Raw genomic sequence first — 12,872 nt, 5'->3', positions numbered from 1 at the left:
ATGTCACCGTATTCCTATTATGTTAATATGTGTGTGCAAATTAGTTAGTAGTTTAAAACCTATACATACTTAAGGTACTATACAAGAAGATATGTCAAAGAAATAATCAATCCTCCCAAGTTTCCTTCATATGCTACGTCTATAGCTTTTCTTCTTCCTTCCTAATTACAAACCTTAAATAGAATTCGTGCCTCATATCGAATTTACCGAGTATCATAATTCCTCCAGGTGGTAAAGATACCTCGAGACAAGTGCTGGGCATAGAAGCCACAGGGCATAAATCTGCAAAGAAGTAAAAAGCTAACCTTTGCAAACAATATGGCTTCTCTCTCACTTACCAACTTTACATTTCCCTGTATGGCCCCGGAAGATGACTGGTTAGCCAGAGACGGGTAAGATTCCTCAAGGGAGGAACAACCTAAGACAGGCACAGTCGCAGGGGGGCCATCAGGTGAGAATTTGGGGATCAACAGAGGTGAGGCTCAGAACCTCACCCCCCCTGCTTTGAGAGAAATCTTCTGCATCCGTGGATGTCTTGCTGCCCTTGTCTAGCCTGGATTAATACTTAGTCCATAGGCACACACCTGATCATCTGATCATCTATATTTGCCTTCTTACAGCACTAAACTATGTTTTCTACCTTTATCTTGCATCTACCTACCACTTCAGCATTTTATTAAAAATAAAAATAATAATAATAATAGGAGAAATGTGGGATCAACATATAAATCAAGTACAAAAATCAAATGAATATTCATATTTGACCTGATGGTTTATAGGTCATATTGCATGATCAAAACCGAAAGTTTCTGTGATGAATGCCCTTGTACTGTTCACCATGTAAGAATTTATTCACTCTGTAAGAATTCGTTCACCATGTAAGAACTTGTTCGTTATGCTTCAGAAGATTGGAGACTGACGAGAATTAGGCTTGAGATGGATTAATGATTGTACATTGAGCATTGACCCCCCTATACTGAATTTTAGTGTTGTTAACCATTTGATCAATAAATATGAGAGATGCCCTCTCAAAAAAAAAAAAAAAAAAAAAAAAAGACAGATTTTTAATTTATTTACATATCGCCCTACAAAGATGATTTTCAAGTAAAACTTTGTGGTAGACCTAAAATGGTTCCCAAAGACATTTCCTCATATTAATCCCCAGACCTGTGATTGTTATCGTATTTGGAGAAAGGGTCTTTGCAGATGTGATTAAGTTAAGGATTTTGAGATGAGATGGTCCTGGAATGTCCAAGAGGGCCCTAAATGCCATCACAAGTGCCCAAGGCCAAAGGAGATCAGAGTCACAGAGGAGGGGACACGCGGGACCCTGGAGGCAGGGAGTGAGAGATGAGGCCACCAGTCCCAATATTACAGGGGGCGCCAGAAGCTGAGGACAAGAGGAACTGGTTCTCCCTTGTAGCCTCCAGAGGGAGTGCCATCCTCAGACACCTTGATTTCGGCTCGTGAAATTAATTTTTGACTTGTGCCCTCCAGAAATGTGAGAGCATACATTTCTGTCATTTAAGCCACCACGTTCTGGTAATTTGTTGCAGCAGTCACCAGTAATGCACGCCCCCACAGCTGCACAGGGCGGAGCTTTTCACCCAAAAACTCTGCCAACAAAACACACGTTTCAGTAGGAAAAGTGCACTCCATAGATTTAATTTGCATTATTGTTATCACAAAAACGTTGATTGTCATACTTGAGATTCATTGATATTTCCTTATTCTGAACTACTTGTTTATTCTTAACTATCTGTCTTTGTCCAGATTTTTTATTGGGTACTATTATTTTCCTAATAGGTCTGTGGGCCCTTTTCATATCCTACAGAAAAATCACCCTTTTATGGTATGTGTAGCAAATACGTTCCCCTTACTTTCTTTGGGTTTGATACTAATTCATTAATTTCTGCTGATACATTTATTATTTCATTCCCTGGTTTATTCTATTGTTCTTACAGAGAGATTTTTAAATTGAAAGATTAGCTCCTTATATTGTAGTATTTCTTTTCTAATATAAGAATTTACAACCAGAAATTTCTAACTGTACCCTTAGCTGCATCCCATGAAACTTATTTTTATATATCACATATTTTTATTGAAGTGTCATTGACATACAATATTGTATTGGTTTCAGGTGTACAACATAATGATTTGACAGTTATGTATATTACATGTTCACCATTATTAAGTGTAGTTACTGTCACCATATAAAGATACTATAATATTATTTTCTATATTCCCTATGTTGTACTTTTCACCCTGTGATCTATTTATTTTGTAATTGGAAGTTTGTGTTTCTTTAACCCTTTCACCTATCTCATCCATGCCCCACCACTAGCTTGTTCTCCATGTTTATGAGTCTATTTTGTTTTGTTTGTTAATTTGTTTTATTTTGTAAATTCCACATATAAGTGAAATATATAATATTTGTTGTATTTTTAGATTCCACATATAAATAAAATCATATATTTGTTTTATTTTTTAGATTCCACATACAAATGAAATCATATAATATTTGTCTTCCTCTTACTTATTTCACTTAGCATAATACCCTCTAGGTCCATCCATATTGTCCCAACTGGCAAGATTTTATTCTTTTTTTTATGACTAATATTCCATTGTATATTTGTACCACCACTTCTTTACCAATTCACCTATTAATGGACACAGGTTGCCTCCATATCTTGGCTTTTGTAAATAATGCTGCAATAAACAATAAACATACTTTATGAATTGATCTTTTTTTCTTTTGATAAATTCTCAGAATTGTAATTACTGGGTCATATGGTATTGCTATTTTTAATTTTTTGAGGAAACGCCATACTGTTTTCCATAGTGGCTGCACCAATTTACAAATCCCCGAACAATGTGCATGGAAGTTCCCTTTTCTCTACCTCCTTAGCCACATTGGTTATTTCTTGTCTTCCTGATACTAGCATCCCACAAGGTTTAATAAAAAGTATTTTGAAAATCTTTCAGATCTAATAATATTCTATTTTACTTTTGTTTTTCCTCATGAGATGTTGAGAAGTTCTAGTTGTCTGGAAACTTAAAATCAATCCTTTGGCGGTTGTTTTCCAGCCTAATTTCACTATAGTCAGGAAATGATTCTATTACCGGTTCCTAAAAATGTATTAAACACAGCTCTTTGGCCTATATTTTGGTGACATTCCATACATGCTTTATGTGCATTTTCTAGTTCTTGGGCATAATAGCCTAAATGTTTTCATTAGTAAGCCATCTTAATCACCCTAATAATAATTCTGTTTTTAGACTGCTTGGAATCTTGTCAGTTTTCAATAATAATAATATTCAATAAAAAATAATAATCTATTATTCTTGTTAGGTCTATAAATATCTATAAATAATATATTAATAATCATATAAAAAAGCTTATTATATGTAACTTTTTTCTATTTATACTTTATATACATTGAAGTTATGTTTTTAGTTATATACATGTTTACCTTTATCAAGTAGTAAACATTTTAATCTCTAGTAATGATTTTTGATTAAAAAACTATTTTGTATGATATCACAATTGTACCTAGTTTCTTTTATTAATATCTGCATGGTATACTACTTCTCAGTCCATAACTCTCAATCTTCCTTTTCCCTTATGTTTTAGATGTATTATTTGGAAATGTCATGAAGATTTTTTTAACTCATCTTCACAATGTGTATTTCAGCTAGGGATTCTAGTTCGCATACATTTAACATCAACATTGATATATTTGGATTTACTTTGGCCCTCTTATTACATATATTTGTCCCACTTTTTTAACTCCTGTATGTCCCCCGTATGTCTTCTTTCACCTTGACTAAGAATTTTTGTAATATTGTTTATTTTATTGCAATTATATTTTTTCCTTACACTGTTACAAGAATTTCTAGGACGGACATAAAAGAAACACCTTCCCCCTGAATTGTGAGGGAACCCACCGGGCCAAAGAACGACTCCAAGGCCAGCTTGGAGAGTCAGTGAGTTCTATGAAGGGGTTACCATGGGGCAGTTGCGGACACTCGGGAGCAGCCCTACAAAAGTCGCCACCCCGACTGCTGCTAGGCTAGCCTTTATCAGGAAACAGGACGACAATGCTACCTGCAGGAAGGCAATCACTGTGTGTAGGCAAGCAGGCAAGCGTGCAGTTCCTTCGTCCTATCTCGACGTTTCTCTTCAGACACAAAGCAGTTCATTCTCTGTGTCTTGCCCCAGCATAGTGAGAACAGAAGTTCTTCCCTATTCCTGGAACTGCAGTCCAGGAGTGCAGCCCAGAAACTTACTCTAAAATGGTGTCTTTCAACAAGATGGCTTTGCTTTGCCTAGGTTTCAGAGGATCACCTGTACTACAACACAGTGTAGTTCTTCATTCTGCTTCTAAAAGTTTAGTGATTACCCTGAACTTAATCAATACTTTTATCTTCTTTTTAAATTACGTAAAAGAGGTTTAACAACAATCATCTCCTCTCAACTTGTATGCTGTATTGCCAGCAGCATATCATTTGTTCATGATTTCCCCACTCTATAATTAGTCATTTTATTTTTGTTTACTTAATTTTATTTAATTTTACCAATATCTTTGTTCATTATTCTGTTTTGCATCTTACAGACTGTCAAGGAGATTTTCTGGAGTACATTCTTCAGAATTTCCTCTAACGGTCATCTGATAGTGAACTCTCAGCTTTTTTTTTCTGAAAACGCATTTATTTTACACCAGTTCTAGAAATATACTTTTATTCAGTGCAGAAATTTGATATAGTTATTTCCTTTACATAGAAGAGATATTATTTTGTTCATTTCTATTGTTGTTTGCTGGAAGTGGGTCACTCTTTAGTAGGCAATCTTTATTGCCTTTCCAGCTGCTTTTAAGATTTTTTTCTCTTTGATGTTCTATAGTTTCAATGTCAGCACGGTGATATTGGGCTTACTTTTCACTGTAAGCCCCATTTTGAGGAGGTGTGAATTCATTACCTATGCCATTGCTTTAATTTTAGAAAAAAAAGTAATGGTTTATAAATTTTATGAGATACCATTTCAGCATCATTGGATATGATTGTATTTTTTCTCCTATAATTTATTGATGTAGTGGATTATTTGATCATACTTTCATATTTAACTACTCTTTTATTTCCGTATTAAAATCTACTCAGTCATAGCTCATTTTATGTATTTCTGGCTTCTTTTGCTAACATTTTATTTAAAAACAATTTGGTTTTTACTTATTATTTTCTATAATTTTACTTTAGATGCTATCACACTAAAGTTTTATTATTAAAATTTTACTGGCTTTGTAAAAGGAAAGATTTATATCTTCATTATGGCCAAGGATAGTTTCAAAGGCATTGTCAGTCTTTAATAGGTTATTAAAAACTTAGCTGTAAAGAGACCTAGTCCAGATGTCCTATCAGTGGGATATATTTTATTACCTCCTGAATTTCTTCCAATTTGAATTTTCCACTTCTGCTTAGGTAATTTTGGTAGTTTGCATTTTTCAAGGAAATTGTTCAATTTAGCTGGATTTTCAGAATTATTCTTTTCACTTTTAAGCAGCAGTGTTCCAAGGTTTTTAAAATTCTCCCTTTATATTGCATTACCTTTTTCATTTCTCATGGAGTGTACATGTCTGCTTTTGTCTCTTTTTGGTCTCCTCAATAACTGTCTACTTGTGATTCTATTTTACCACTCTTTTCAAAGAAAAATCTTGTGACTCATTACAAATGAATGTAGTGGATACTTGCAATTTTTTCAATATTTGCTTATTCTATCATAATTCCCACATCCTGAGTTATTTTGGTAAATTATATTGTTCCTTCAAATTTTTTTTCCTTTATTGAGGTGTAGTAAGTGTAAAATATTATATTGATTCCAGGTATACAACAGTGATTTGCCAGTTATCTAACAGCATTAAGTGCTCACCCCAATAAATATAATTATTATCTGTCAACTACAAAGATGTTAAAGTATTATTGACTAGATTCCCTATGCTATGCTTTCATCCTCATGACAAATTTATATTACAATTGACTTTTGTACTCTTTATCCCCTTCACCTATTTCATCCACCCTCGTCAACCCCTCCCATATATGCTTGGGTTGAATATTAATTTTTCCTATCCATGAGCATGGGAGAGCTTTGCATTTATTTCTGTCTTCTTTAATTTCTCTCATGAGTGTCTTATAGTTTTCAGAGTACATGTCTTGCATCTCCTTGGTTAGGTTTATTACTAGGTATTTTATTCTTTTTGATGTACTTGTAAATGGAATTCTTTCCTAAGTTTTCCCTTTAGCTAATTTGTAACTATTATACAGAAATGCAACACATTTCTGTATATTGATTTTGTATCCTGCAACTACTGAATTCATTTATTAGTTCCAATAGTTTTTTGATGTAGTCCTTAGGGTTTTCTTTATATAGTATCATGTCATCAGTGAATAGTGACAGTTTTACCTCTTCTTTACTATTTTTGATGCCTTTTATTTCCTTTTCTTGTCTGATTGCCATGGTTAGGACTTCCAGTACTATATCAAATAAAAATGGTGAGAGTGGGTCCCTGATCTTAGAGGAAAAGCCTTCACCTTTTACCATTAAATATGATGTTACCTGCAGGTTTGTCATATATGGCCTTTATTATGTTAAGGTATGTTCCCTCTGTTTCCACTTTGTTGAGCATGGATGTTAAATTTTGGCAAATGGGTTTTCAACATCTATTCAGATGATCATATGGTTTTTATCCTTCCTTTGGTTAATGTGGTATATCACATTGATTGATTTGTAGATATTAAACCATCCTTGCATCCCTGGAATAAGTCCTAATGATGGATGATCCTTTTGATGTATTTCTTTATTTAGTTTGTTAATATTTTACTGAGGATTTATGCATCTATGTTCATCAGGGATACTGGTTTGTAATTTTCTTAAAGTCTGTCTGGTTTTGGTGGTAAACTAATACTAGCCTTTACAATGAGTTTGGAAGTATTCCCTCCTCTTCTATTTTTTTGGAATACTTTAAGAAGTATGGGTATTTTCTCTTCTTTAAGAGTTTGGTAGAATTTACCCATGAGGTCACCTGATGATAGACTTTTGTTTGTTGGAAGTTTTTGATTTTCAATTAATTGTTGTTACTAGTAATTGGTCTGTTCAGATTTCTTCCTTCTTCCTGGATCATTCTTGTATGACTGTATGGTTCTAGGAATTTATCCATTTCTTCTAGGTTGTCCAATTTATTGGTATATATTTTTTCATAAAATTCCCATAATTATTTGAATTTCTATAGTGTCAGTTTTTCTCCTTTCTCCTTTCTGATTTTGTTTGTGTACCCCCTCCTTTATTTTTTTTTTAATAAATTTGGCTAGGGGTTTGTCTACTTTGTTAATCTTCTCAAGAAACCAGGCCTTGATTTCACTGACTTTTTTCTATTTTTTTTATTATTTTCTATTTTATTTATTTCTGATCTGATCTTTATCATGTCCTTCCTTCTACTAACTTTGTTCTTCTTTTGCTAGTTTCTTTAGTTGTTAATTTTCAGTTAATTTGGGATTGTTCTTGTTCTTGAGGTAGGCCTATATTGCTATGTATGTTCCTGTTAGAACCACTTTTGAGGCATCCCACATATTTTAAACCATTGTATTTTTTTTCATTTGTCTCTATGTAATTTGATTTCCTCTTTGATTGGTTCATTGATTCATTGATTATTCACAAGCATATTGTTTAGCCTCCATGTGTGTTTGTGGGGGGTTTTATTGTTGTTTTCTTTATATAATTGATTTCTCTTTTCATACCATCGTGATCTGAAAAGATGCTTGATAGAATTTCAATCTTTTTTAATTTATTGAGGCTCTTTTTGTGTCCTAATATGTGATCTATTCTGGAGAAGGTCCTATGTGCACTTGAGAAGAATGTGTATGTTGCTGCTTTTGGGTGGAATGTTCTGTATATACCTGTTAAGTCTATCTAGTCTAATGTGTTGTTCAATGCTTCTGTTTCCTTATTTATTTTCTGTTTGGATGATCTATCAATTGATGTAAATGCGGTGTTAAAGTCTCCTAATATGTTTGTGTTGCTGTCTACTTCCCCCTTTAGGTCTGTTAGCATTTGTTCTATACATTTAGGTGCTCCTATATTGGATCAATAGATATTTACAGTTATCATGTCCTCTTGTTGGACTGATCCCATTATCATTGTATAATGTCCTTCTTTGTGTCTTGTTATTTTCTTTGCTTTAAAGCCTATTATGTCTGATATATGTATTGTTACTCTTGTTTTTTATCACTTGTATTTGTGTAGATTATCCTTTTCCATCCCTTCACTTTTAGTCTATATGTGTCTTTAGATCTCTAGCAAATCTCTAGCAGGAGGCATATAGATGGATCTTGTTTTTTTATCCATACAGCCACCCTGTCATTTCAATGGAGCATTTAGTACATTTGCATTTAAAGTAGATATTGATAGATATGGACTTATTGCCATTTTGTTGATTGTTTTCTGATTGTTTTTGTAGTTCTTTTCTGTTCTTCTTCTCTTTCTCTATTTTCTTCTGATTTGATTTTCTTTAGTATTATGCTTGGATTCCTTTCTCTTTATTTCTTGAGTATCTAAGAGAGGCTTTTGGTTTGTTGTTACCATAAAAGTCACACATAGCTTTATATATACACAAAACAGTTTATGTTAGGTTAATGGTAAATTAATATTGTACACTTTTAGAATATTATTATTCTAAAAGTAATATTTTTGTAATTATTTCCCCTCCTAATTTGATGTATGTGATTTATAATTTACATCTTTTTATTTTGTGTATCACTTGACTAATATTGTGTAAAACTGATTTTACTCTTTTTTTTTTTGAACTTGTGACTGATCTACTCTACTGTCTTTACTGTAGGTTTTTTTTTCACTGATAAAAAACATCTAAATTTATAAAAAGTTCCATCTGAAGAAGTTCACTTAACATATTCTGTACAGCCAATTTACTGGTGATGAATTCTTTTAACCATTGTTTGCCTGGAAAACTTCTAACCTCTCCAATACTGAAAGATGAGCTTGCTGGGTAAAGTACTGTTGGTTGTATATTTTTCCTTTCAGCCCTTTGACAAGTTCATGGAAATTTCTTCTGGCTTGTAAAGTCTCTGCTAAAAATTCTGCTGCTAGGCTCATGGAGTTTCCCTTGTAGATAACTCTCTGATTTTCTCTTGCTGCTTTTAATATTCTCTCTTAATCATTAATCTTTGCCATTTTAATTGCTATGAGTCTTGGTATGGACTCCTTGGATTCATCATGTTAGTGTTTCTCTGTGCTTCCAAGATTTGGATGCCTGTTTTCTTCTCCAGATTAGAATTCTCAGCTATTATTTCTTTAAATACACTTTCTAGCCCTTTCTCTCTCTTCTCCTTCTGGGAGCCCATAAAGCAAATTTTGTTTCCTGTGGCATTGTCACAGAGCTCTCTTAACATCTTTTCATTTTTAAACATTGTTTTTTCATTTTTAAACATTGTTTTTTCTCTTTGTTCCTCAGCATGGTTACTTTTCATCACCCTGTCTTCCAGCTTGCTGATTCATTCTTTCCCTCTATTATATTTTTCACTTGGTTTGTATTATCCAGCTCTGACTGGCCCGTTTTTATATTTTCTGTCTCTTTGCTGAAGTCCTCCCTGAGACCGTTTGTTTTCTCCCAATTCAGTGAGCATCTCTGTGATCATCACAATGAATTCTTCAGCAATAAGATTGCTTATCTTCATTTCACTTAACACTTTTTCTGGTGTTTTGTTTTGTTCTTTTTTCTTCTTTTTTGGAACATTTTCCTCTACCTCCTCTTCTTGTCTGGCTGTCTGGTGTTTGTTTCTCTCTGTTAGGTAGTTCAGCTATGCCTCCTGGTCTTGAAAGTAGTGGCCTTGTATGGTAGGCAAACCGTGGTGCCCAGAAGCACAAAAACCCCTTTTATCCAGATCCAGATGCCCCAGTGGTGTTCCCTTTGTGGCAGAGGTGGAACTGTTGTTGGTGCATTGTGTGGGGGACCCACTTTCTCACAAACCCCACTGCTAGCTCTTCTGCCATGCACTATGGGTGGCACTATACTAGCCTTTACAATGAGTTTGGAAGTATTCCCTCCTCTTCTATGTATTACACACTTGCAAAGCATTCATATTTCTATTGGATCCATAGAGCTGTGCTGATTGCTCATATGTTTTGTAATACAAGAAGATTGCCTCTTCTATAATGCATTAATTATGGGAAGCTATTTTTGTGCTTTTCTCTGTGTTTTAATTTTATATGAAGCTCCCCTGTTTTAATCATTTTTATCCTTCCACATATGTTCATCAAAATGATTGCTGTAATGTGAGATGCTGATCACATTTGCTGTTATTTCTTAATACATGTAAGACATTTTTAGATAAATATCATGAAAATCAAATCCTTACATTATAAGAAGAAAGGTATGTAATGGGCTGTGACTTGCCAAAAATGGGTTCTAAGTTTTATAACAAGAATCTATGAGCAGATAGGAAATTGCATCTGGACAAAAACCAATTGCCTGGAGTTAGCACACAAGCTAATTTTAGACCATTTAATTTTTTTCCTCCTGAATGACATGAACAATATGATTGAGTCATTTTGCTGAAAACAATTGAACAAAACTGACAAATGCATAACTCTTCAGACTATGAAATCTCAGCTGGTCCATCACAGATAAATTCATCATACCTACAGGGATGTTATTATAACTGAAAGTCATGTTCTCCCCACTGTGATAACTGGTGAATGGAAGTGGGCCAGGCTTTCAGTGTAATCTACTCACGCATGTGTCTTCAGATAATTTTTTGAATCAGAAGATTCTTCTGTAATTTAATTTTTTTGTCTTAATACTCTTGATAAATGCCATTATAGTCTCCTGACAAGAGATTTTATGTATTATTTGGAAGTGTTTCTGCAATGATTGTGAATAGTGGTATAGCAATAAGAAACTCAGGTTCTCCTCCGAGTGAGCAGGAAGAGGTCAGCCATAACCCCAGCTTGTAACTACAGTAATACTGTGTATCAAACTTGCACCAAATCCTTTAAGGATGTGCTTCAGAAGCAGGGGTCAAATAGAAGGTTGACACATGGAGGCTGAGAGCCATTTCAAGGTAGATTCAGAAGTCAGACAACCAAGTTGAGAAACTGAGTCAAAAAAACAGGCTGTAGTTGGAAATCGCAGATGTAATCATAGAATTTAAATAAAAGTGAGTAACTCTGGGTTAAAAATCTGCAATTTTTCACTCCAGCTGAATATGTAGTTCTCATAGCTTCCCCATCCCCCTAACAAAGCCTGCTTGTTACTGAAAATGGAACCTGGCCTCAAAGCTAGACCCTTTTCTTCAAACATGCATATTTTTCAAAACAATTACTCTTTGGAGGATGGCAGTATGGATTGGAAAACCTGTGAGATTGCTGTCATTAATTCTGTGTGCAATAGGAAAAAAGCTGAGAGGAGTGTCAGTTGGGTCCTTGCTGGGACAAGCATAAGTGACAATAAGACTTTCAAGTTGTACCTCCCAAATGACCAGGAACTTTTGGGTTTCAATGGCACCAATGGGGTTGAGGGCAGAGGAGGGGATCTGAGAAAGATCTCCAGGTTCTACATGTTGAAGTCCTTGCAGGCCAAGTAAGAAGAGATGGTTTTTTAAAAGTCGCATGTGGAAATTTCTCTAAGTGTGATTTTATCATTATGACATCGTTTCACTTTTTTTCTTATAAGAAACAGGTGAGCAGTTGAAAGTGTGGGATATATTTTAAAAGTATTGAAAAGATAGTTAATAGTCATTAATAAAGCTCCAATCTAGACGTGATCTCTTCATTGACTTCACCATTCCTGAGGAAAAACAAGACTGTCATGATCAAAAGTCAGGAGCCAGCTTTGTGAGAATCCACAACCTCTCCTACACACAGGTGGCCCCTCCTGTAGCTTTAGGATCTGGCTAGAAGGTACCATTCCCAGCTCTAATACTCCTACTTTGAGAAGAGTAAGAGTGTGACTATTGAGTAACATTTGTAAAAAAATGCATTCTTAGAGAAGTAATCTTTGGGGATACAGTCATGATGTGAAGCCCAGAGCTGAGGAACCAAAATGCAGATAGAACATAACCAAGACTACTTTTCTCTGTCTGATCCTTTCTATCTCTCTTGCCCACATGGTACTTTTTGAGTCAAAATGAGTAAAGAACAATTCTAGCCCACAGGCCTTTAACTTTAACAAACCTTGCATACTTATACTTACAAGTGGAGATATTTCATAATAATCATGGTTATTAGTTATCAAGTGTTTTGTATCAGTCAAGTGTGGTTTTATATGTATTCCCTCCTTAGTCTTCACAACAGACTATGAAATATGAATTATTATCACTTCTCTATAAATGGAGAGGAGGAGGAACAGAAGACTAACTTGCTCAAGGTCCCACAGGTAGTACGTTTTACAGCTAGAATTCAACTCCTGACAGTTCACTTTCAGAGCCCAAGCTCTTAACTGGGGTAAACACACTTTCAGCAAAAATGTTCTTGAGCACCCTCATGCTTTAGAAATTTAAAGTCTTGTATAATGTGAGTTGTTTTGCTTCTGTAACAATTACGTATCTATCTCTCAACACAATTTATCTCTAAGAACACATATTTATTTCTTTGACCTACTCTCTAAATTGTTGACAATAACTTTCTTTAGAATTTTACATCCAACAGTTCTATCTACATTTTATTGTGATGGATAATTTTTCTCTTTCAAGGAAATGATATGCTTCCCACTTTTATTACCAATTTCATTTTTATAGTTTGTACATGGCTCTTTGTTCAATTAACAGTTAGGATCTTACTGGTTTACTTCTCTTTTTCATGAATTCTTTAT

The 12,872-nt window shown here is 34.3% G+C and overlaps 1 protein-coding gene across 2 annotated transcripts in view; it reads right to left on the bottom strand.

Moving 5' to 3' along the window:
• LOC108400750 (dedicator of cytokinesis protein 1-like) overlaps positions 1-12,872 on the bottom strand; it is a 436,037-nt gene that overhangs the window by 268,340 nt on the left and 154,825 nt on the right. The window lies entirely within an intron of this gene.

This window comes from Manis javanica, chromosome 6 (assembly GCF_040802235.1).
Source record: "Manis javanica isolate MJ-LG chromosome 6, MJ_LKY, whole genome shotgun sequence".
Classification (NCBI taxonomy): Eukaryota; Metazoa; Chordata; class Mammalia; order Pholidota; family Manidae; genus Manis; species Manis javanica.
Note: the sequence above shows the minus strand (reverse complement) of the source record. Positions and strands in the feature narration are given on the sequence as shown.